Source organism: Pyxicephalus adspersus, chromosome 5, assembly GCF_032062135.1.
Source record: "Pyxicephalus adspersus chromosome 5, UCB_Pads_2.0, whole genome shotgun sequence".
Classification (NCBI taxonomy): Eukaryota; Metazoa; Chordata; class Amphibia; order Anura; family Pyxicephalidae; genus Pyxicephalus; species Pyxicephalus adspersus.
Window position 1 is genome coordinate 62,336,449 of NC_092862.1, and position 24,524 is coordinate 62,360,972.

The window sequence follows — 24,524 nt, forward strand, 5'->3', positions numbered from 1 at the left end:
TGTGTGCTCAGTTAGTGTCCTCCAATTATACCCCTTGTTTAAGTGCCTCCCATAGTGTGCCCTATATTAATGCCCCCAGTAAATGTCCCTCAACCACAGTGCCACCTGCCATAGTGCCGTCCGATTGTTTTCCTCTATAGTGCCCTGTGTTAGTGTCCCTTTTATAGTGCCATCAGATAGATTTTCCTCTCATAATGATACTTGTTATAGTGCCATCAATTAGTATCCCTTCAATTAGTGTCCCCCTTTTAGTGCCCACAGATAGATTCTCCTTCACAGTGCCCCTTGCTACAAAGATCTCAGTGGTCACCCCCATGGTGCCCCTGTTGGAGTCCTTTCATTTACTGTCCCCTTTTCAGTGCCCTAATATATTCTGCCCCAAATGCTTCCCATATTATAGTGCCCTAGTGCCCTCCTTGTAGTGCCCCCATTTACTACCCCCATTAGTCCTCCACACTTTGTGCCCCAATTAGTGTCCAACTTGTAGTGGTCTCCCCATAGTGCACTGTTATAGTGCCCTCAGTTAGTGCCCTCTATAGTGCCCCCTGTTCAAGGGCCCTTGGTGTCTTCTTTATAGTACCCTTAGATAGTTTCCTCCAAAAGTGCCCCCTGTTATACTGCCCTCAGTTAGTGTTCGCCTTATATTTCCCACAGTATCCAACTTATAGTGTCCCCTGGTATAGTGTTATCAGTGCCCCCTATTTTGTGTTTGCTCATAGTTTCCCTGTTGTGGGGTCCTTTACCTGCAGGCAGGAGGGATATATTTAGAGCCTCTCAGAGGTGTTTCAGCAATCTACAGTGCACACGCCACAGCAGTCGAGCAATGAATTTGGGCCACCCTGATAAACAAATGGGTACACATCCCAAAAAACAGCCTAATGACACCAGGGAACCCCACAGCATTCGCAAATTGAAAAAAAAAAGTTTGCTATGGATGGGACAGCGTCTAAAATTGACTGATTGTCTCACCTAGCCCACAAAAATGAATGCAGAACAAAAAAACCTCCCCAAAAGCAATAGGGAAGAACTAGACACAACAAGCAGTTGATCCTTGCAATGCAGAGGGTCCTGTCCTAGTGAAGTTTAATTTAAAGCTATAATCTGTATAATATTTTTCATTTAGTGCATAGATATGCTAGACTTTTCCTTTTCAAGGTCCAGTAACTGTGAATATAAAAAACTAATTGCCATTCAAAGAATTTCTTCAGTGTGTTGAACTCCTAATCTCCCATGCCCTCCTTGCAAACATGAATGTAAGGAAAAATGTTATCTATGAATCTATAAATGTACTGTTGTTGGCTAATAAATACTAACAGGGCTGCCTGAATGTCACTCAGAAAGTAATGACCCAGCAGGAGTCTACATAGCTAACATACCATAATGCAGTGGAAGTGTGGAACTACACCTGTATGTGAAGGAGGATGCAATGTGTTCCAATATAACGCTGAAAGGTTGTGACTGGAATTCAGTTTTGTTGGAGAGTCTGTAACAAAGAGGTACAACTTCCTAAATGGAGTCCGAATATATTAAATGCCCTAAAGTGAGGCCCACAGCAAGGGACTAAGCGTAGGGCCAGCATGACAGGGTGTTAGGGCAGCCCCCCCCCCTTGTAGGTTCAGTATGGGTTAATGTGAGTGAGAAAAACTAGGGGTGGGATTAGCTAGAGGTCAGGACGGAAGTAGAGGGGAGGAGAATAGAAGCATTTAAATAAGAGGGTCTGTCGGAAGTGAGGGACAGTTTTTTTGCGGGAGGGAAAATTTCCACCCACCCTCCCTTGTTGTAAGGTTTAGGTGGCGGAGGTGGTTGGGGTTTAGGAGGGTAAGAGTCCTGTTGGTCATTTGAGAAGGGCAACCCATTGGTAGGGTGCCCATTTAAATGGTGTTATGGTGTGGCCCCTGAGGCGGTGCTGGGCGGCTAGGGGCCAGTGTGTGTTTAAACAATTTTGGTTGGAACGGACTTTACCTTTCCTAGACCTGCAGCCTGGTGGAGTAAACTGAAGTGTGTTTTAGTTATAGTGCAATTGGGCACCGTGATTTAAATACAGTTTTTTGTTTACAGGTATATCTTATATTGGGTGGAGAAAAGGTTTTATATTTGTAAGGATTGTGAATTATAAATCAGTGGTATATTAATGTTATGTGTTTTTATATGTTAAGTTATGTTAATTAGGTTTAATATATATGTTATTTAAATATTGTTATAACTAATGGTTATTTATTGTTATTTATTGTTTATTTAAGTTGTTTTGTTAATAAATGGGCTGCTTGCCAGCCATTTTAAATCCAATGAAGGCGTCAATGTGTTTTTGGTGGGAGTAGAGGCTGGTAGGCAATAGTGGTGGAAAGTGCGGGAAATGTTTTAGGAGGATTAAAAGTTTTTGTGCGGGGAAGGTTTTAGATGGGAAAGTTTTGTTTTCGGGTGTGGAAAAGGGCGATCGAACGATCCCCCTGCGATGCCGGGTAGTCTGTCCATCGGGGGGCGTGGCTGGGCGGAAAATTTAAAAGCAGAATACCGAGTAATCTGCGGCCCAGGTCCAGGCCACTCCGCTGCGCCTATTATTAGTTAGATGCAAGATTTCTGCATGGTGCATCACATCTAACTGCTGATGTGATCAGCAATAGTAAATTCCAGGGGTGATGCCAGCAGCGATTTCCGGCTGGCATCACCCCCGGGATTTACTATTGCTGCTCGCATCACCCGGAAGATGTGACGCTCGCAGCCTCCGGGTGATGCGAGCAGCAACGTTGGTGTATCTAGGGGAGTGAGCAGGGTGGGGACATCCCCATCACTTCACCCGGAAAAATGTGGTAAAGTGCTGAATTGTGTGAGCGGGAAATTTAAAAGCAGATTACCATGTAATCTGCTTTTACATTTTTTTACAGTAAAAAACACTACAAAACATATAATAAAAGTGTCAATACACATTTTAGTGCACCAAGCATCATTGCCCAGTGCCCTGATTTACATTTTGCCCACTATTAGCCCAGACCTTGATCTGACCTTTTGATGACTTGTAGATCACTTCCTGAATGTATCATTTCATCACTTTGTCTTTGACCTTGATTGTTCCTGAGTGATTGCTGGAGACCACATGGCATCCAAAAGGCATCTCGCCGGCGCAAGCACTGTTTTGGAGGAGTTTGAAAGCAGCGATAGCTATTTGGAGTCCTTTGTGGAATCGAGCGATAGTGATTCACCAGGGAATTTGTCATCGGACTGCGAAAGTGAACTGAGCAACGATTCAGTGCTGTTCGCACATGGTGCTCCATTGACCTTGATGTGGACCAGGCAGCACCGCCAAGATTTCCATTCACCGGCGCACCTGGGATGAAAATTGAGGCTGATGAAGTAATCAAAAAAATTGTTGCGGAGACAAACAAGTAAGCGGCTCTTATGTTTGCTAACTTTTTGAAATGTTTTGCTATTTTTTTTATGCAAATGTGTGCTGCTCATTGTTTGCTAACTTTTTGAAATGTTTAAAATTTTATGCTATTTTTTTTATGCAAACATATATGCTGCTCTGTGTTTGCATATTACTTGCAACCTTCACCACACTACAAAAGAACATATCCTAAAATACCTTTTTTATTTTGTTTTATGCAAGTATGCTGGACAACAGCAAGGTGCTCCATACCTAGAGTTTGCAAGAAGCAGAGAGTGGGAACCTTTGACCAAAGATGACATTTGGCTGTTTTTGGCTTGGTGATCCTGCAGGGAGTTGTGGGCAAACCCGTGCAGAAGTGGTGCTGGTCCAAGAATAAAATTATTGCCACTCCATTCTTTGGCACAGTCATGCCAGAATGACGCTTTTCCCTCATAATGAAGTACCTGCACTTAGCAAACAATGAAGAATTTGATGAAACCACTACCCATCCTGCACCAAAATGGAACAAAATTTGGGAAGTGTCTCAGATGATTCTACAAAATTTCCAGCAAACCTTTGTGCCAGAAAGAGATGTCAGCATTGACGAAAGTCTAATGGCTTACAAGGAGAGGCTCAGCTGGGTGCAGTACATTGCGTCAAAGAGGGCACGATTTGGCATGAAAACGTATATGGTGTGCGAATCCTCATCTGGCTACACCTGGAATATGATACTGTACACTGGAAAGGGACACAGTTCAACCCCAGATACAGCCATTATGGATTGGTAACATCTTCAGTGCTATCCCTCATTGAGCCATTGCTAGATCAGGGCTATTGTGACACAAATGACAATTTCTACACCTCTCCTGAACTTTATGAGTTCCTTCTGCAACACAGAACAGATGCGTATGGAACCGTTAGGGCTAACCGGCGCAACCTGCCATCACTGTTTGCAAAAGGGAAGCTGAAGACAAGAGAAATTGTTGCCTGGCAGAAAGGCAAGATGATGGCCCTGAGATGGCGTGACAAGAAAGATGTGTGCCTGATGAGTACTGTCCATGATGCCTCCACCGTTCTGGTACACACAAAATGTGGGAAAGAAGTGATGAAGCCACAAGTGGTGACTGACTACAACAACACCATAGGAGGTGTCGACAGAGCTGACCAAGCCATGACATTCTACCCAGTGATGCGGAAACACTACAAGGAAGTACTACAAAAATATTTTCAGGCAACTAGTTGAGCAGTGCCTATGGAATGCCTACGTTCTGTACAAAACAAAATAGTCAGAGGCCCGTGAATCATTCAGACTTCATTTTGCAAGTTTCTAAATCCATAGTCAAGAACCACCAAACACCATCAGTGGCTGTGAACAGACCTGGACGTTGTGCTTCCACCATTGTCAACCCAGAACGCCTGACCGGTCGTCACCTCACTGAATACATCTCACCAACCCGGAAAAAGGCAGCACCTACAAGGATGTGCGTGGTTTGCTGCTCAAAGACCGATAACAGAGGAAGGAAGATCAGAAAGGAAACCAGGTTCTACCGTCCTGACTGTGATGTTGTGCAGCACCCTGCTTCAAAATCTACCACACCCGGGATGTCTACTAAAAATGTAAATTTTTTTTTTGTAAAATGTGCATTTAATTTATAGTATTATTTATCAATAATATTGCACCCTTGTTTGGAAAATTTTAGTGAGAAATTTTTGATAAAATATTTTTTTTGATAAATTAAACTGTTGTGGCCTATTATTTCAATATTTTTTGTAAATATGATTTATAATTATGTATTTTATGATTATAGTATAATAAATAAATATAATTATTATACCCGGGAGTTAATCCTAAGAATTACAGGCCCACAATATAAACAAACTTTCCATGCAAAAAAAAATAGCATCACTTTTTGCATCAAAAAACTGCCAGAATTAGAACGCTCCGGGGGTAATGTTATATGTTTTTATATGTTAAGTTATGTTAATAAAGATTAATATATATATGTTTTTAAAATATTGTTAAAATTAATGGTTATTTATTGTTTTTATTGTTTATTTAAGTTGTCATGCGAACTGCCCCCTCCTATCAAGGTTCTGTCCTGCATAAGAGCAAGCAGGAAAGCCCAGTTCGTATCTAGGAGTCGTCCATATGTCGGATGTCCTTAACTCGGGGACTATCTGTAGTAATTTTCTCTGCCCCAGGACAATTCATAGAAAGGTGTTGGGAATTATGACATCACAGACACAATTTTTCAGTGCCTTTGTTTTTTGTACATTCGTTTTATGGTTCTGGTGACTGTATTTTGATAAGCAATGTGATTGGCATGTTCACTTCATAATTAGTGCCTTAGCTGGTACCTTAGTGTAGGATGCTAGTGGCATCATGGTATCAGCTGTACACTTTTAGTCTTATTTTTAAATTTCACCTGTCAATTCATGTTTGCAGTAATATTTTGTTATGAAAAATTAAGAACTGAAAAGGAATTACAGATTTTCCTATTTATATCATAAACTAACAGCACTATCCTGGAAATGCTTAACTATACTATGCTGACTATATTATGATATGCTTAGGAGAAACATGGCATGGTAAAGCTATACTTTCGTATCATGTGATGCTTATAGCCCAGTATGGAGCCAGCAAAAGTTAACTGAAGGTTTGAAGCTTGGAGTATGTGTTTGTTCCCCGATCACCTGCCCCATTTCTCCTGCACATGCCTACTTTATCTGCTGAGATGGGCTGTGCACTTGAAAATTAGTCTTCTAAAAAACTAAACATTTTATCTTCTTAAATTAAACAGCCACCCAGGCTCCTATGGACTGGTATAGCATTTATCCAGTGTGTGATCTTAATATCTCGTGTTCTGTATCATTACAAATTACTTTTAGGAAATCCATACCAGGTTTGCTGGATCACAAAGCTTCACTGATGAAAGTGTAACCTCTCCAGCCATGGAGAGCTTTAATAAATCAGGCCCATTGTCTCAGTCTCTGCCCTTGCTGTTGTCTCTAAAGTTCTTCAAGTCCTAGTCCTTGTCCCTTTGTTTACCAGTTTGTTTATACTCCCAATTCCCTTTTAGTTCTAGTCTCACTTATTTGGGTTGCCTGTTATCCCTGAATTGGTGGACGCTAGGTTTTTACCCTCCACATGATCCAACCTTACTATAACACCTTCTACTCTGATCTTAACTTGGCTATTGACTTTATCACTGGAAAACATTTTGACTTTGACTCTCTACTATATTATCGTCTATGACAACAACCGCCCTAACTAGACAAGTTTTTGGTTCTGATTCCCTGATGATGGCCTATATAGGCTGGCTATATAGAAGACTATATAGGCTGGATAGACTGTCATGGAAAAATCTGGGTTATAAAGCAAACATGGAATGGATTACGTAAAAACCATATGCTATTAACTGGAAAATGTTTTCAATCCTGGACCATATTCATAAAAGGTTTGCTGGATCACTAAGTTTCTTCCATGATAGCCTATTCTCCAGTCTTGGAGAGCTTTAAATCAGGCAAAGTGTCCAAAAATTTTCAAACCAAAAGGTGAAGCACATTGAACCTATTTTCAACAGAGCCCTGATCCTTAAAGAATATATTGTTTAGTTAGATTGTCAAACTACATCTGGTAAATTTGTATCACTTGTGAGATCATATAGGGAACTAAATATACATGTATCTGTTAAAGTGTAAAGCCTGCTAGTAATTTCTGAATCTCAATTGATGCTATTCACAAAAGCCAAAAAGAACAGCCATGCCTTCCAGGATAAGATTTTTAACTAGGTCACAATGAGCTCTCAAACTGATTTTTTTTAAAAAGTACCTAATTCTGAAAACAGTAATAATTTCTTTGGAATAAAATGACCCCTTTAAGGGCACCATATCAGCCTCCTGGGATATGTGATGTGGGTATTCCGGTAGCCTGCGATATAGGTCTGCCTGTCAATATAAAACACCATGGTGAGGGTAAAGTAAGTGGTGGGCATAACAGGAAAACTAACTGCAAATGATAAGTAATAACATTCTGGAGGAAAATATCTTTTTATTAAGCTTTTATAGTTATTTTGATGAAAGGTCTGCTTTAAAGCTGAACTATAGTTCCGCATGTTACAAGCAAGCACGTTTTTATTGCAGAATGCACATGCACAGCTCAGCACATGATGCTGGGACATGCCAGGTATCAGGGGATGCCAGGACTGAGTTAGGTCATCCTGGCCCGACCAATCAAGATGGCTGAAAATTAGCTATCCTGCAAGAGAAGAGGAAGAATATGGCAGTGTCTGTATCAGAATGCAGGACAGGTGAGTCTAATTAAAAAATTGTGATCAGGCAGATTTATTTGTGTTAGTGCAGATAGGAACACAACTCAATTTCTTTGTGTGTGGGCAAGTCCAAGGCAGTTTTCCCTCTTTAGGACAGCAAAAATTTAGCTTTTTTTAATGGCATTTTTTTATTTATCAAAGAGAAACTGTCAACAACCTTTGTGTTAATGTTATTACGTTTTCCTGGTTTTGCAAGTATTAGATAGCTAACCACATCTGCATGTTATTTTTTTGTTCCACAGAATAGCAGTGTTTTTTCACTATAAACAGAAAAAAGAAAAAAGTAAGGAGGGCTGCTGATGAGATATGTTGTTTTACAGCTTCTGAAAATTACACGTCTGATTTGGTTTCAAAAACATCACAAACCTTACAACAGAAAAAAGAGCTTTATGTCACAAGCTCCACCACCTACATCCCTGTCTCAATGTCTAAAAAAATAGGAAGTGAAATTAACACTTTGAAGTCTGTAACATAATCACAAGTTATGACACATAATGTATGCATACATACAGTATGTTCTAAAAGCCCCTTGATTGAGCATCCCCACCATTGCTCTGTAGAAAGTACTGCATGTACATAGTCATACAGAGGCATTGACATTGTGATCTTTCATAGCCTTGTCAACTGAGCCAAGTTGTGGGTAAAACCGAGTAAGACAGAAACTTGCAATGAGCAGTGGAAGAAAGAAGGGGTACGCAACTGGAGTCTGGGACCTGGCAGTGTCAACCTATGTGGCCCACATTGCAGTATATTTAATTGGCTTTTCCTGACATAGGATAACATGCTAAACTTCTTTTAAAGTTTGCTGAAAGGTAGATGTCAATGCTAGCGCAAACAAATTAAAAGATGTTAAGCAGACAAGATAACTGACTGCTATTCATTAATATTATTATTATTATTAATATTATTATTAATAAACAGGATTTATATAGCACCAACATATTATGCACCGCTGTACAATTAAATAGGGGTTGCAAATGACAGACAGATACAGACAGTGACACAGGAGGACCCTGCCCCGAAGAGCTTACAATCTAGAAGGTGGGGGAAGTAACACACAATAGGAGGGGAGATATGGAGTGTTGGGAAGTAGTGAGGGTTTTAAAAGACAGGAGAAGATGGGTTCTCATGTTTTAAAACTTCAAAGCTTAGCACTAAATTCAACCTTTGTATTGAAGGTGGCAGTATTTTAAATCAGCTTTAACTAAAATGAAAAATCAAAGTGCAATGGTTTTAGCCAGTGCTTCCAGGAAAATATTAACATAGTTAACCATTGATAGTCTGTTTCTCATTGACCAAGATGTAATATACAAAGCATATAACGACCTTGCACAATGGACATTTGTGATAGATGCATGTGTGCATTGTATGAACAATAATGTGGATGTTTATTTTTCTGTTTTTTAAATTAAATAATTTTTATTGGGATTTTAAACAAAGTAGAAAGAGTAACAAAACATGAGAACAGAGACCATCATGATGAGAACAAAGCAAAATTATGTAGACATAGTCGAAAATAAAACAAACAAAAAAAAATGCAACACTCATGTAATAACAGTTATCGAAAATATGTCTGCTGTAAAAAAAAATTAAGTCAGAGGAACAAATTTGCGTATGTGTCTCATTTGGTATATTTTTCTGTTTTTGTTTTGTAATAAGTACAACACATATTAGATCTTAATTTCAAGAAACATCAGATATTAACCCAAATCTAAACAGCGAGTACCCTAATTGACAGATTAACTTTTTTGTTTTTGAGGAAAAAAAACATCTGCTCATGCGGTGTATGGTGGTGTATTTTGAGATCTGTCTCATATACTTAAACACATACTGGAGACAGAAGCGGTTGGAATATACTATTACTTGGTCTAGAACATAGTATATCCAATATCAACATCATTTTATAGTTCATTGTAAATTAAGTAGAGTAGGAATGAGTGGAAAACCCTACAGTTTTTTGACATCTGTGTTTTGTTTAAAATATGTCCCGTTACTTCCTCTTCTATAGACTCAACTAGAAGTGAGAGGATGGCTCTTTAATGTTGAGGAATTCCACTCTTAGACAGCTGTCATGGGAGAGTTTTCTTCCATTCCTTTTCAGGTGGCAACAATACAATCCTTGGGAATCTCCATAAAAAGGACGCCGACAGCAAAAAAAACCTGACAGGTTCTTACCCTTTACTACAAAAAAAGTTTTACCTTTAGTTACTCTTTAAACTAATAAGGGCTGAACATACCTGTAGTCTAAACCAATATAAAGGTCAGTACCGTAAGCTCTTCGGGCAGGGTCCTCTCCTCCTCCTGTGTCACTGTCTGCATCTGTCTGTCATTTGCAACCCCTATTTACTGTACAGCGCTGCATAATCTGTTGGCGCTATATAAATCCTTTTTAATAATATTAATTTAGGAATATTACAGTGGATAAGAAAGATATTGATTCAGGATCTCTGGCCTAAATCCTATAAGCAGTGGAGTATTACCTACCTGACATACCCTTGTTGATATTCTTTGTGTTGGAGAGCTAGTACTCAAGTGTTCTGTTCAAAATCTTGGCGTTTATTAGTATTGTGATGGGCTTTTTGATTATGTGACAAGAGCGGGAGAAAAACACATATAAAGACTAGGTGATTTGCTGCAACAAGAAGAATTAGGAATCAATGAAAATAGAAAAAAATAAAGTTGTGCACTAAGAACTGCAGTAACTATGGGCCTTATTTATTAAAGTTTTTCAAGACTGGAGAAGATACACTTTCAGCAGTGAAGCTGGGTGATCCAGCAAACCTGACATGGATTTCTTGGAAGTCATTTGCTATTTATTAGTGAATGTTTTCAATCCCTGACCAGATCCATTCCAGGTTTGCTGGATCACCCAGCTTCACTGATAAAAGTGTATCATCTCCAGCCTTGGAGAGTTTTTAATAATCAGGCCCCATGCATCTGTAAGTTTGAACAGACTTGATTTGTTACTTTTTAGGTATGCAGTTCAGCCTGTTTATGTATGTACTTGTTTGTTTACTAAAATTTATATGAGCCATAACCAGATCTCGCCTTCAACTGACTTGGCCTGTTGAACTTGACTGAAGGTGACCTTGCCACCTATATTAGTAGTTATAGCATTTGTTACCACTGTAGAGTACCAGCAAAGTGATAGACTGATGCAAGAGCCAGGGAAATCACCTTTTCTTTTGTCTTCCAACTTTTATTAGGATATATTGTGGATACAGATGTATTTCATTGTGCACATTGAACAGAGGCTTTTATTTCTAAACTAATAAAAAAGGCTAGGAATATTAAATATCAGATAAGGTTCTCTACAAGACTTCACCCCGTTTTATGTTGCTGTATGTGTGTATATATTAGTTTAGGGAAAACAATCATAAAACGGACGTTTTCAGACAGTAAAAAGAAATGGTTAAAAGAGAGCCAGAGAGCATTCTCTTAATATATGATATATGAGAAAGCTTTTTTGTTTCTTTATACTGACTCCACCCTTTTCAAAAGCATCAACGGAAGATTGTGGTTCATACATGAAAGAGTACTCAGGAATTCGTTTTTGATGCAAGAAAACCACATTTGTATTCAGGAAATATAACTACTATTACTGTAAACCGAAACATTAATGTAGTGAAATGTAACATGATAAATCCCCATTACCAGAGCTATAGAAACACCTGCTATAGTGTATATATAAATATCCACTGCTTTCTTGGAATTGAAAAGTAAATATCATAAGTGATAGTAAGATGAAGGTACACACTCCCTGCTCCAGCATGTACCGATAACCTTGCAGCTGTTAATGATAAAACGGGCACAGTATATCTTTAAATTGAGGGTCTTTTTTAGGACACAGAGATACAGCTAATGTCTGGAGTCAGTAAGGACATGTCATTTGATTGTCCTTTATTATCTCAGCAACCAAGCACAACTTGCATTATTAAAACAGTTACAGTTTGTTTCCAGTTTCACAAGGATTAACACTAAACTAACCACACACATGAACAATGCCTAATATTGCAAAATAGGCAGACACAGACAATAGTATAAAACCACTGAGATACACAAACAAAAACCTTTCACCCCTTTTAAAGAGGGGTTGGGGAAATGTAATTTTTTACTCAGTCTTGAGAATTTAACATCTGAATAACATGTTATCATGTAAATCCTATTATTTTTAGACATTTTATTATTTATTTAGGTTAAATGGAGATCATGTGTTTATTATTTACACTCATTTTATGTATGATAGTTGTTTCAATTATACTTGACAACAATTACTTCTTTTATTTGATTGTACATAATGATAATGGTCAGTGGAATGTATTTACCCTTTTGTTTTGTGTGTATTTGTGCTTACAATAAATATTATGGGTTTAAGTTCATAAGATACTGACACTGAAACCCTCTGAGTTTGGTTTGGCCAGTTAGATCCTAAAGTGGTTTGGTCATTCATGGGACTACTGGTCTTGGATTGTACAAGATGACATAACTCGACTACACTCCTGGAGATACACCAATACACTGTTGTGAAGTATATTTTAATTATGAGCCAATAATTCCCTCCTCCTATTTTGTTCTATTTCGCCCTCATCTTAGATTGTAAGCTTTTCTGGGCAGGGTCCTCTCCTTTTGTGTCACTGTCTGTATCTGTCTGTCATTTGCAATCCCTATTTAATGTACAGCCCTGCGTAATATGTTGGCTCTGTATAAATGGAGTTTATTAATAATAATCTCATTATCCATTAAAAAAACAATAAAAATATTATAATTTAATTCTCATTTGTATACTTGGTTATATGTTTTCCAAAATCTTGATTGATCAATTTTGATTCATAATGTCTCAATGTCTGCTAATAAATCAAAACTGGTTGCTACAACCTCTTATCTTTTATTGGCCCAAAGTCATCAAAGCATGGATGCACAGACCAAATTTAGCAGCATCAGTATTCTTCAATTACCAAGAGCAGTCAGTGACAGTACAATATCATAAATAGGGAATATTTTAGCGTAGCCTCTTTTCACACTCAATCTTTTCAATACCATTATTTATCTAACCAGCCAGGCAAAGTGTTGGCTGGTTACACTCAATGCCATCTGTCTCTGACAGCTGTGTTCCCCAGTGAAAAACAGCAACCAGTTAAAGTAGTCCTTATTTGTGAATGTAAAATCAGTATGTCAGCTAAGGCTTTATTACCAAAATAGGATGAACAAGTCTGGACAGACTTAAGTGCATTATCATCAATTTATTGGAGTAATTGTGGGACATAATTACATTGGAAAATGTATTAAAAATTGAAAATAAAAAGGTTGTGTACATTTGTTTTGTTATTTGGGTTTTGTTAAAACGGTGTCTAAATAAAAGTCTTCTAAGTCCCTAAACAATATTGTCATGTTAACCAATGCATATTGACACTAAAACATTTTATCAGGGAATACAGACAATAATGTCTTCTGGTCAGAAAAAGGTTAATGTTTTCCCAGTATGGAGTATCATGTTGAGAAATATTAATCTACATAATGACGTTGCCAATCAGTTATGGATGTCTTTTTTTTTAAACTTTAAGTTTAATATTAGTAAACCAATAAAGGATACATAGGTAGAGATTAGCTTTAAAAATGCCACTTTGATCCTGTAAACAATGAGCTTGCCCCCACTTCTGATTACCCTAAAAAAACAAAAGAGGGCTTGGAGTAGAAGTGGGTGGTGCTAAATTCATCCTAAATTAAACCTTGAAGACTAGTCAGCATAAATTACATATATTCTGAATACAGAAGTTAGCCTGGATTAAGGGCCTTGGCTATTCTTTCAATTCTATCTCAGCATATTCTTTTCTCAAAGATGCTATTACATTGCCACATGTTTAGATCTATTTAGTACAGTATTGCTATTTAATGACTTTACACTCATAGAGCTCCTTAACCTTCTCTTACTAACTGGTGAGTCACTGGAACAATCATGTGCCTATCAACTGTGAGACATAGCACATTTTTAGAAGTTTTATTTTAAAGAAATCAAGACAAAATTGCAAAACAAATACTTTATTTATTAAATGCATAGGAACCTTTTCAGACTTATGGTTTAAGAGGTTATAGGTAGGGATGAGCGAGAAGGCCTCTTACAGTCTTGTGGAAATTTCCTCGAACTTCTGATGGGTCAGCGAAATTTCAGCGAACCGATTTTGCGAATTCTATTAAAGTCAATGGGCCCATTTTAAACACTAATAGCAAAGCCCCTATACATGTTAGAACCATTACATTTGCCAGGTACTTGTAGGTTAACAGGGGCAACAGGGGAAAAATACAAAAGTTCCAAAAGACCTTGTGCTTTTCCAGAAAATGGCAGGCAAAGTGACAGCAGGCAAATAGGATTCTGGCATGATGGACAGCGTACAGAAGGAAGCATAAACCTTGGGATATTGAGAAAGGGTGGCACTACGTGTGAACTCAACCCACTAGCAGCAGTCTCTGCCGTCAAAAAAGCAAGAGAACACATTGCTCGCTGGCATCATGGCCTGGATGACATGTGTTAGGAATGCCACTCATAAAGTTGTAGACAAGTAGTGCGGTGACATTAGGCAAAAGGATGGAGGACCAGAGACAGTAGCAATGTGTAGCAACAGCAGGAGGAGGAGGTGGTGGGCCCTGAGAAGGAATGGGACCGCAATGGTAACTCGCCCCCAATGCTGGGTGTAGTGCATCATCAATGCCACCCAGAAATGTACAATTTTAGTGAAAGGAGTACTGACAGGCAGCAGCAGGAGGAGACAGTGGTCCCTGAGACAGAGCAGGGATCGCATTGGTAACTGGCATCTAGAGCTGGGTGTAGTGCATCCTCAATGCCACCCAGAATTGTACAATTTTAGCGAATGGAGTACTGACAGACGGCAGCAGCAGCAAGAGGAATGGTGGGCCCTGAGACGAAGTGGGGACTGCATTGGTAATTGGCATCTAGAGCTGGGTGTAGTGCATCATCAATGCCACCCAGAAGTGTACAATATTAGTAAATGGAGTACTGACAGGTGGCAGCAGCAACAGCAGCAGGAGGAGGGGGTGGGCCCTGAGATGGATCTGGGACTGCATTGGTAACTGGCAACTAGAGCTGGGTATAGTGCATTGTCAATGCCACCCAGAAGTGTACAATTTTAATGAATGGAATACTGACAAGCGGCAGCAGCAGGAGGAGGCAGTGGGCCCTGAGACGGAGCGGGGACCACATTGGTAACTGGCATCTAGAGCCGGGTGTAGTGCATCGCCAATCCCACCCAGAAATGTACAATTTTAGTGAATGGAGTACTGACAGGCGGCAGCAGCAGCAGGAGGAGGAGGTGGGCCTGAGATGGAGTGTTGACCGCATTGGTAACTGTCATCTAGAGCTGGGTGTAGTGCATCATCAATGCCACCTAGAAGTGTACAATTTTATTGAATGGAGTACTGACAGGCGGCAGCAGCAACAGCAGGAGGACGAGGTGGTGGGCCCTGGGACGGAGCGGGGACCGCATTGGTAACTGGCATCTAGAGTTGGGTGTAGTGCATCATCAATGCCACCCAGAAGTGTACAGTTTTACGGAATAGAGCTCTGACAGGTGGCAGCAGCAGCAGGAGGAGGAGGTGGGTCCTGAGACAGAGCGGGGACTGCATTGGTAACTGGCATCCAGAGCTGGGTGTAGTCCATCGTCAATGCCACCCAGAAGTGTTTATTACAAATATCTGCAATTTGTGATTAAACGTAAAAGGGCCAGACCAAGATGTTTTGTGCGCCAGCACTGTTGGTGTGGCCTGTGGTTGCGAAAGCGGTAGGAAGGTAGACGATATTGCTAGTTTACATCATGAAGTGGATGACAAGAATGCCAACCCTCAATCTTACAATACTTTGCTGAAAAAAATAGGCAAAGGCATTGGTACCTATGTGCATAAGTGTGGCAGTACAGGGAGTTTTCATCTGCAGTTTGTAGGCCTTCCAGGAAGCAGCCGAAATGTAATGTATATTGATAGCTAGCACAATGGCAAGCATGACATTGGGGATGAATGCCACCCCTGGACGTTGCGATAACTAGCGGAAAAGTTCAACCGAGGTAGGCTCAGCTGACAGGGTGTTGGTGATAGCCAGCCACAGACTCAGTACAGGAGCAGTGTGGGTTCACAGAGGCATCTTGGTTGGCCAGTGAGTCCTTGGGTCAGTCAATTAGTGATATTTACAGTTGGGATATGATAGTTGTTGGTAACCCACCTTTCATTAGTTTTCAAAAAGTTGAGACGATTTTTTCCCGACGACAGTCGAGATTGGTTGTCCGTCACCACTCCGCCAGCGGCACTGAAGGTTCTTTCAGACAGAACACTGGATGCCGGGCACAAAAGAAGCTTGATGGCATACTGTGCCAACTGCGGGCAGATTTCAAGCCTGTTGACCCAAAAATGAATGGCGTCACTGCTGTCAGGACAGGCATCCTCCTCATAACTGCTGTCGTCAACACCACCACCAGCCAGAAAAGAGCCAACATAATCAAGCACCATGCGCTTCATCCCTTCTCGATGGTTATGCCCCGCACTTGTTTGAGGTGGCCGCATCAGGTTTTGCCAGGCATCCAGAAAATCCCCCCTGCCCTGGCCTAGACTTTTGCATGTGTGCGGCCTGCTGCCACTACTGCTGCAGCTATAGGAGGATGCGGTGGAGGCAGTGTCCGCCTGAGCTCCCTGTAAGGAATGTGGTGCGCTGAACTCCTCATGCAGCCGGTCGCATAGTATTCTGCTCAGGCAGGCCACCTTTTCTTTCTCTTGGGCCGGGTTGGGTAATAAATGTGACATTTTGTCTTTGTAGCGTTGAACCAGAAGGGTGGCCAGCCAGTAATTATCCTGGTTTTTGATGCTGCAAATGCGGGGGTCCCTCCGTAGGCATCGCAACATGTGGTCACACATATGAAAGAGAGGTTCCCTGGGCTCATCCTCCTCCTGTCCCTCAGTAGGCGCCAAAACATCTTCCTCCTCATCAACCACCTCCTCCTCTTGAAGCTGTAGCAGTTCCCGCACAATGCCTGGGGCATGACAGCACAAATGCGGATTGGACAGGTCCTGTACAGCAACCCCAACATGGTCTCCCTTATCATCATCATCATATTCATTGTCCTCCTCCTCTTGAAACTTCTGATGCGGGCCAGTGACCCTTCTTGCTCCTCCTGATGCTGGCTGTGTGCTATGGAGTGTAATGTCACCCTCATCCTCCTCCCCCATTTCTTCTCCTCCTCTCCCATCGCCACTTTCCATCAGGCCACACAGGGAATTATCAAGCAGAAAGATGATGGGTATGACGTCATTCTAGCCTGACCGCCCCCGACTCACAACGTTTGTGGCCTGCTCAAAGGGGGCCAGTACCTTACACAGCATCTCCATCTGCAGCCACTGGTCACTGGTAAAATATCTCAGTTGTGTGGCTGTACCAAGGACCCCGCTGCCTCTATGCACCACACTGACCAAATAATGGCGGACGGCTAACTTTTGCTCACACAGACGCTGGAGCATGTGCAGGGTGGAGTTCTATTTAGTCACAGTGTCCCAAATGAGTCTATGCGGTGGCAGCCCCTGTGGCAGTAGAGAATGGGCAGACATGGCTGCAGATGGAGCGAGCCTGTCTCAGTAAGTCCTGCAGTCCTGGGTACGTGCTGAGGAACTTCTGCACTACCAGGTTCAGTACATGTGCAAAGCAGGGCACATGTGTTATGCAGCCCATGTGCAGCGCGGCCACAAGGTTGGCCCAGTTGTCCCTACGTTGCCTATTGTGAGCCGGGAGGGCGGAAACCAAGTCTTAACCTCTCTGTACAAAGCGCACAAGAGATTTCTGACGGTGTGACTTTTCTCCCCTAAGGACACCAGTTTCACCACTGCTGGCAACGGGTGCTTGAGGGAGCCGTAGTGGCCTGCCTGCTTAACCACAGTGTCCTCCGCTGGTGGCCTTTCAGCAGGAGTGTCGAAAAGAAAGGGGTTGACGGTAGAAGGAATGCAGGAGGAGGAGGGAGAGGACTGGGGTGGCCCATGCTTTCCCACCACACCCCTCGGCAGGGGTACCAAGTGCTGTAATGCCTCTTGCAGACTACCGACCACTGAGCTATGCAAGGCCTCCTAGTGAACGGTAAAGGACAGGTAGCGCCCCACTCTGTGCCTGGTTGTCCAGCCGTCCATGGTGACGTGGATTTAGCTAGATACTGAGAATGCCAATGCCCGGGAGAGGTTTTCCATTAACGCCTGCTTTGTATATTCCACCGCTGCTCGGCACAGGCCATCAGGTCACGGAAGGGAGCCGAGTCCACAATGCTGTACTGCAGTAGCTGCAAGGCCAATAGTTTGGCCGGCCGTGATTTGAGTTCAATGGCTCTTTTGTTGGTTGGTTGGTTGGTTTGTTGGTTGATGCTTTGCGCTGAACTTCAGTGAGGTGGGCTGAAGGGACTGGGAGCTAGAGGAACTGAAGGGGTCACTGGAGTACCCATCTTGCCGTGACAACCGTTGTCTGATGCCACGAAACCTGCGGGCAGAAGCTGATACTTCATCACAGCTTGAAGTCTGGCTGGCACCAACCTCCTGAGACGTACTAGCAATGACAGTTGGAGGTGGAGAAGGAGTCAATGGAGGTGTAAGAAGAGACGATAACGTGGTTACACCTCCTTCAAGAGAACGCATGTACTGCTCCTACTTTGATTTGTGGTTCTTGTGCTTGTGGGAAAGCAGGGATGTTGTACCCAAATGTGATCTGGCCTGTCCTCTGTGGATCTGCCCGTGGCACAGGATGCAGATTGCTACGCACCCGTCATCGTCTTTCAGCTTGAAAAAGGACCACACAGGAGAGGTGCGTGCAACCACTCTGCTGCTTTTTTTTCTGCTCCACCTCCCCCACGATCACATAGTCTCTTACTGTTCCCTTGCTTGTGTTCACTGTCTGTTCTTTGGGACTCACATGAAGCAGATTGGCGGCCCCTTCCATCCCCAGTCTGTTGCTGCTGCCTTTCCTCTATGTCTGTTTCGGAACTGCTGCTAGCCTTTACACGCATCAGTGGTTCCCAGGTGACATCATGGTCATCATCCTCATTTTTCTGTACCAACGGTCTTCTTTGGTAAATAGCAAGAAGTATCAAACACTGACATATCTGTATTTTTTTTATAGTAGGACAGAAATTTTTCTGTACCAACCGTTCTTTTTTGGTAAATAGCAGGAGGTATCAAACACTGAAATACCTGTATTTTTTTTAAAGTAGGACAGAAATTTTTCTGTACCAAATGGGCTTATTTGGTAAAAAGCAAGAGGTATCAAACACTGAAATATCTATTTTTTTTTGATAGTAGGACAGTCATTTTTCTGTACCAAACGGTCTTCTTTAGTAATTAACAGGAGGTATCAAACACTTAAATATCTTTATTTTTTTATAGTAGGACAAACAAATAAGTTAAATGAAATTTGAATATATATTGAATATTGCATTGATAGGTCTCAACATTGTTTCCTGAAGAAGCAGACATTTTCGCAAAACGTGTCGAAATATATATTGATGTGAGACTCTGCAGCTGTGACAATTTTACCAATATGTTTTGTTATACATGTAGGCTCTTCGGGGCAGGGTCCTCCCTCCTGTGTCACTGTCTGTATTCCTCTGTCATTTGCAACCCCTATTTAATGTACAGCACTGTGTAATATTTTGGTGCTATATAAATCCTGATAATTATAATTAGTAATATTATTAATAATAATAATAATAATAATAATGATATTATTATTAATAATAATAATAATAATAATAATAATACATGAGCTGTTCTGTAAGTGTGACAGTTTTATATACATTTTTAAATTTAAGAAATAAAAGTTATGTTTTTTATTTTCAATATGAATGCCTAAAGTCCCTTGTTCTAATTTATGGTGTATTGAAGAATATTGTGGGATGTGGCACCTGCTAAAAAGTTTTATGTAAATACATTTGTAAATCTGACCACTAAAGGATTGATTGAAGCTGATATAAGATTGATTGGAAAAAATGATTAGTATGTAACAAATGTACAAAAAAAACAACGCACTCATTGATCTTGTGTTTTATATGTAAACACAGCAGTAAAGATTTAAAATGGCATAGCACCTGTTGTAACTGCATATTGTGTGTTTTCTCAATCTGTGTGTTTGGGTTTTAAAATTGGGTAACATATGTAGTCCTTATCTGTTTACAAACAAAGTAGTCCGTTTGGTAAAGCAGGACATGCTGACTTTAAAGCCTGAAATACTGTGCAAGAACCACACAAAAAAAAATAGGACCCACAAAGGGGGTAAAGGGTCAGCCATATGGGAAAGGGTTTAGAATGCAGTAAGCAAACCTTTTGTAACCATCAGCTCTTTCTGTGACCAAGCCTCTATAACAATGGTAAAATATTATGGCATAATTCCAGGTCCACTTATACTGAAAAATACCACACTGATAAATGCTGCCAAAGTTGTGATGGCATATCTGAAGTAACTGGTCTGTGAGATTTTCCTAAAGACATTATCTAGTCAAGCATTACCATGGCAAAATGCCAGAAATGTGAAATCTCAATAATGGGAAAATACAGCAACAAAAATATATTTTTATTAGAGTGAGAAAGGCTTAAAACATATATTAGGCTTTTATTGCTGTTTGTGACTTTATGTGCCAGTGATACAGCAGATAATCTTTCCCATGCTAACCAATACAAATTTATAAAAAAAAAAAAAAAAAGTTAAAAAAAGAAAAACATAAAAAGAAAAAGTATTGAAATAATAATAATAATTAAACAAAGGGTTATTTGCGTTTGTTTGAACTGGGGAGAAGATCTGCTATTCCATTAATAACATTTTGCCCAATACAGCAAGGAAAATGTATTTAGGGCAGAACCTACATTAGTACACAATGCTATCCTACTCCATGCTAATCATAATTTTTAAATGCTGAATTAGGTATAGGTCTCATGCTGTGTGTGATGGTTATGTTACTCTATCTGCCTTAGTGTTAGGGGTTAGAGTTAGGTCGAGGCAGTGCTCAACACAGAATTTTTTTTTAAGCTGGGTGGGTAGATATTGCAGACGGATGCAAGCCCCTGAGTTGTGACCCAACTCTTCAGTAACCACCCAAAAACAACTGGGTGATTACTGAAAAGTGGTGCACCCACCTAAATGGGGCTGGGGAGAAAAGTTAATTGTTTGGTTAGGTTTATTGGGTTAAAGGTTTTGGGTATTAACTTTAGGGTTAAAGTTAGGGGTTAAGTGTCATTTCAGACCTGGGATGAGCTGCAGCTGTCTGGTCCAGGAAAACATTTGTCAACTAATAGCTAATGATTTTTAGGAAATCCATTCCAGTTTTGCTGGATCACCCAGGTTCACCAATGATAGTCTGTCTTCTCCTGCCTTGGAAAGCTTTAATAAATTAGGCCCATTATGTAAATGTAAGGGGAGGAACACAGCTGTCACAGATCACAGCCCTGTTCACTAAAGCAACATGTCAAGTGTTTGTAAAATTTTCATTTATCTAGCTTACAAAAGTCTTGTAGTCTAGCTAGTGATATTTTTCACATTTCTGAGCAAGAAATCGAACTAGCTTCTGAGTCTCCATTATACACAAGTATATGAATCATTTCATAAAATATTCATAACGCAAAGATACGCATTAAGCCATAGCTATACTTTAAATAAACCTAACAGCTACTTCATCTGCCTATTAAAGCAGAATTACAGTCCAGCGTTACATACAATAAAACCTCTCTCCCAATTTTATAAAAGTACAATATGTATGGTTAGGTCATATCCTTTTCATAGGGAGAACTGTACAAGTGAGAAAAAAAGCACTTCATTGATTACAGCCAATCCATCTGTCACACAATTCGAAGCTTATCTCCTGCCACCCTACATCAAAGAATCCTGCAAGAGGGCTGAGGGCCCGACAGAACCAGGCAGTGAGGGAAAGTGTAACTAAGTCTGGTAAATCAATTCAGGTACTAACTTGTAAAGGAATTCTATTCATAGTAATATTGGTGTAGCAAAACTATTGAAGCAGAGAGAAAATGTTGACATTAGTTCCACTTTCAATGTATTCAATAGTACATAAAATACATGCAAATCACATCTGATTGTGTAGTATTTGAGTACATTTATGAGCCAGCAGGGCTATGTGAAGAAAATGAGGGGATATTTCAAAAATCACTGATGATCGTCCAAATTCAACTACTGGTGCTGGGCAGACAGCACATCTAGTTCACCACAATACTAATGATAAAACCACTCACAATAGCTGCACCCCAGAATAAAAATAATATGTTTTGTGTATTAGTAAAGATACTACACAATGTGCACAGTATTCATGCATCACATTACCAGATAATGCCCTATCCTGCTAATACATTTCACCCATTGCTGTGCACATGCAAATTGTCTCTCTTTGGGCCTATTAGAAATTGCTATTGTCTATTTGTGAGTCTTCAGGGAGAGTATGTTCACTAGGCTCATGCTAAATAAGTCACGTGTGAAGTACCATGTGGCTACTCCTGCTTGGATGAGGACCAGAGCTCGATCTGCTATTCCAGATATAAACCATTTTTACTCCTAGATTGGATCTCTTTTTAATCATTTAACATACCTGCAATATTTCTCCTATTTCACATTCACTCGGGGAGCTTGATTCATCAAGCCAAATTATTGTTTATTTTTCTTCATGTGCACTAATGTATGTACATGTGTCATTCACACACACATATATATATATATATATATTTATATATATATATATATATATATATATGTATGCATTATATACACATATAATAGAGAAATTTTAGGAAGAATGAGGATTTTTTTTAGGCATATTGCTTAACATGTTTCAAAGATTGCCTATTTGTTTCTATGATTTCTGATGTCATGTGCTTGGCTCAAAGCAACATTCATGCATGATATTGCTTTTGGTTAAAGGAGGAATCCACCCTTATGTGCTTCCACTACCAAGCTGAAGTGAGTAAGTAAATATATAGTGGGCCAAGGTCTAAAATGCCATTCAAACCTGCATTAACAACCTGAAAGGCTGAAAAAGCAAGAAAACATGTTTGGCACAAAGTGTATTTGTCCCTGAAAGTTTGAGATGCTAGCACTCTTTGTTTTATGTAAACACCTAAATAATGCATATAACGCATTATTTAGGGAGCAAAATTAAGTTGAGCAATAACGCAACATCTGTTCATTTCTAAAGCTACGTACACACTTCCAATAATTATCGTTGGTAAAGGAACGACGAACGATCCTGCACGATATCTGCGAACGATCGTATAGCACCGATCCTGTACATGCAGATAACGACACGATCGTTCGCAGATATTGTACACACAATAGATGCGATCGTTTGAGCGATACAGGAAGTGACGTGCACGACAGGAAGTGAACGAACGTTCGTTCATCACGCATGCTCAGACCATGGACGATCAATGAACGACCGTACACACGATAGATGGTAAACGATCGTCGTCCAATCCGATCCGCCGGTCTGGTCGTTCATTTCCAGCGACTATTCTCGTTCGTCGGCGTCGTTGGTTACTTTTTTTACGAACGATTTTTGACCAATCGATCGTTCGTCGTTCGTTTGTCGTTCATTTCCAACGATAAAAATTGGAAGTGTGTACGCAGCTTAAGAGTGCTTGACCCTGCTTGTGAGCTTGGCAATCAATGTGGTTTGATGTTGTATTTGGCAACCTGGACCTCCTTCCATTACCATCAGGTGTGTTAGAATGAGTATGCAACTCAGCTGGACAACTAATTGACAACCTGTTTGGACAACAAGTGGAGGTGTGTTTGTTTACACTAGTGCTAAGATCAGGCAGCACAGCACAATGACAACAAACCTATAAAACTACCACAAATGAACACAGGAGTTGTGTGGGGGCAAATCAACATTGCAAATGTCAGACTAATAAAAATAAAAAAAAGCAATAATAAAAACCATGACAATTTATTCATAAAATAAATATGTACATAATACATTCAAATACCAATATGTGACAATGTGACTTGGAGAATGGGACAAAGGCAATGAGGGGGTTCAAGTAGCAGTTTGGAGTGGAAACCATGCAGAAATTTGTACTCAATATTTGTGGAAAAAATGACAAAACATTGCTAAAGAATTGCTAAACAACAGAAACCGTCATTACAAACCAGGCACAAAAACATTCCAGCAAAAGGTGAAACTAACAATAATAAGGATTACAAAGTCACATTGATGCATACCATCCAAGCAAACTTACTTAATAAATCCCCCCCCCCCCCCACAAACCAGTCCAGTTAAAATAGTAATAATGAAAATGCATATGTATTTATATGCATTTAAATGTATTTTGACATATACACAGGTGAAATGTTTCTTGATACATGTATTATAACATCTTTGGCAACAATCCTTTTTTTCAAATATTTGATTTCTATAAAGCCAAACTAGAATGAACTTTGAATCAGATCAAAAATGCTTGGTGACATTTTTTTGACATTTATACTATTGTGTGATGACATAATATAAAGTGCTAATTAGTATATTTACAGCTTGATCTAAATTAGTTTGCAGTGTTATGAGTTTAAAAAAATCTGTGTAAAATCATTACACAGAATTTTTTCCAGGTAATTTTCCACTGAAGAGATGTGTTCCAAAACAAATTTTCTTTCTTTACTAGCCTATAATTAATAATGGTTAACAATGGAAAGATTTAATTGTTACTTTGTAAGGACCTGTATGGCGGAGCCCTTTACAGGCAACATTTGTGGACTACATCCTGACGGGAGATTGTATCTTGTTTCTTAAGAACCACTTGGCCAGCACAATTTG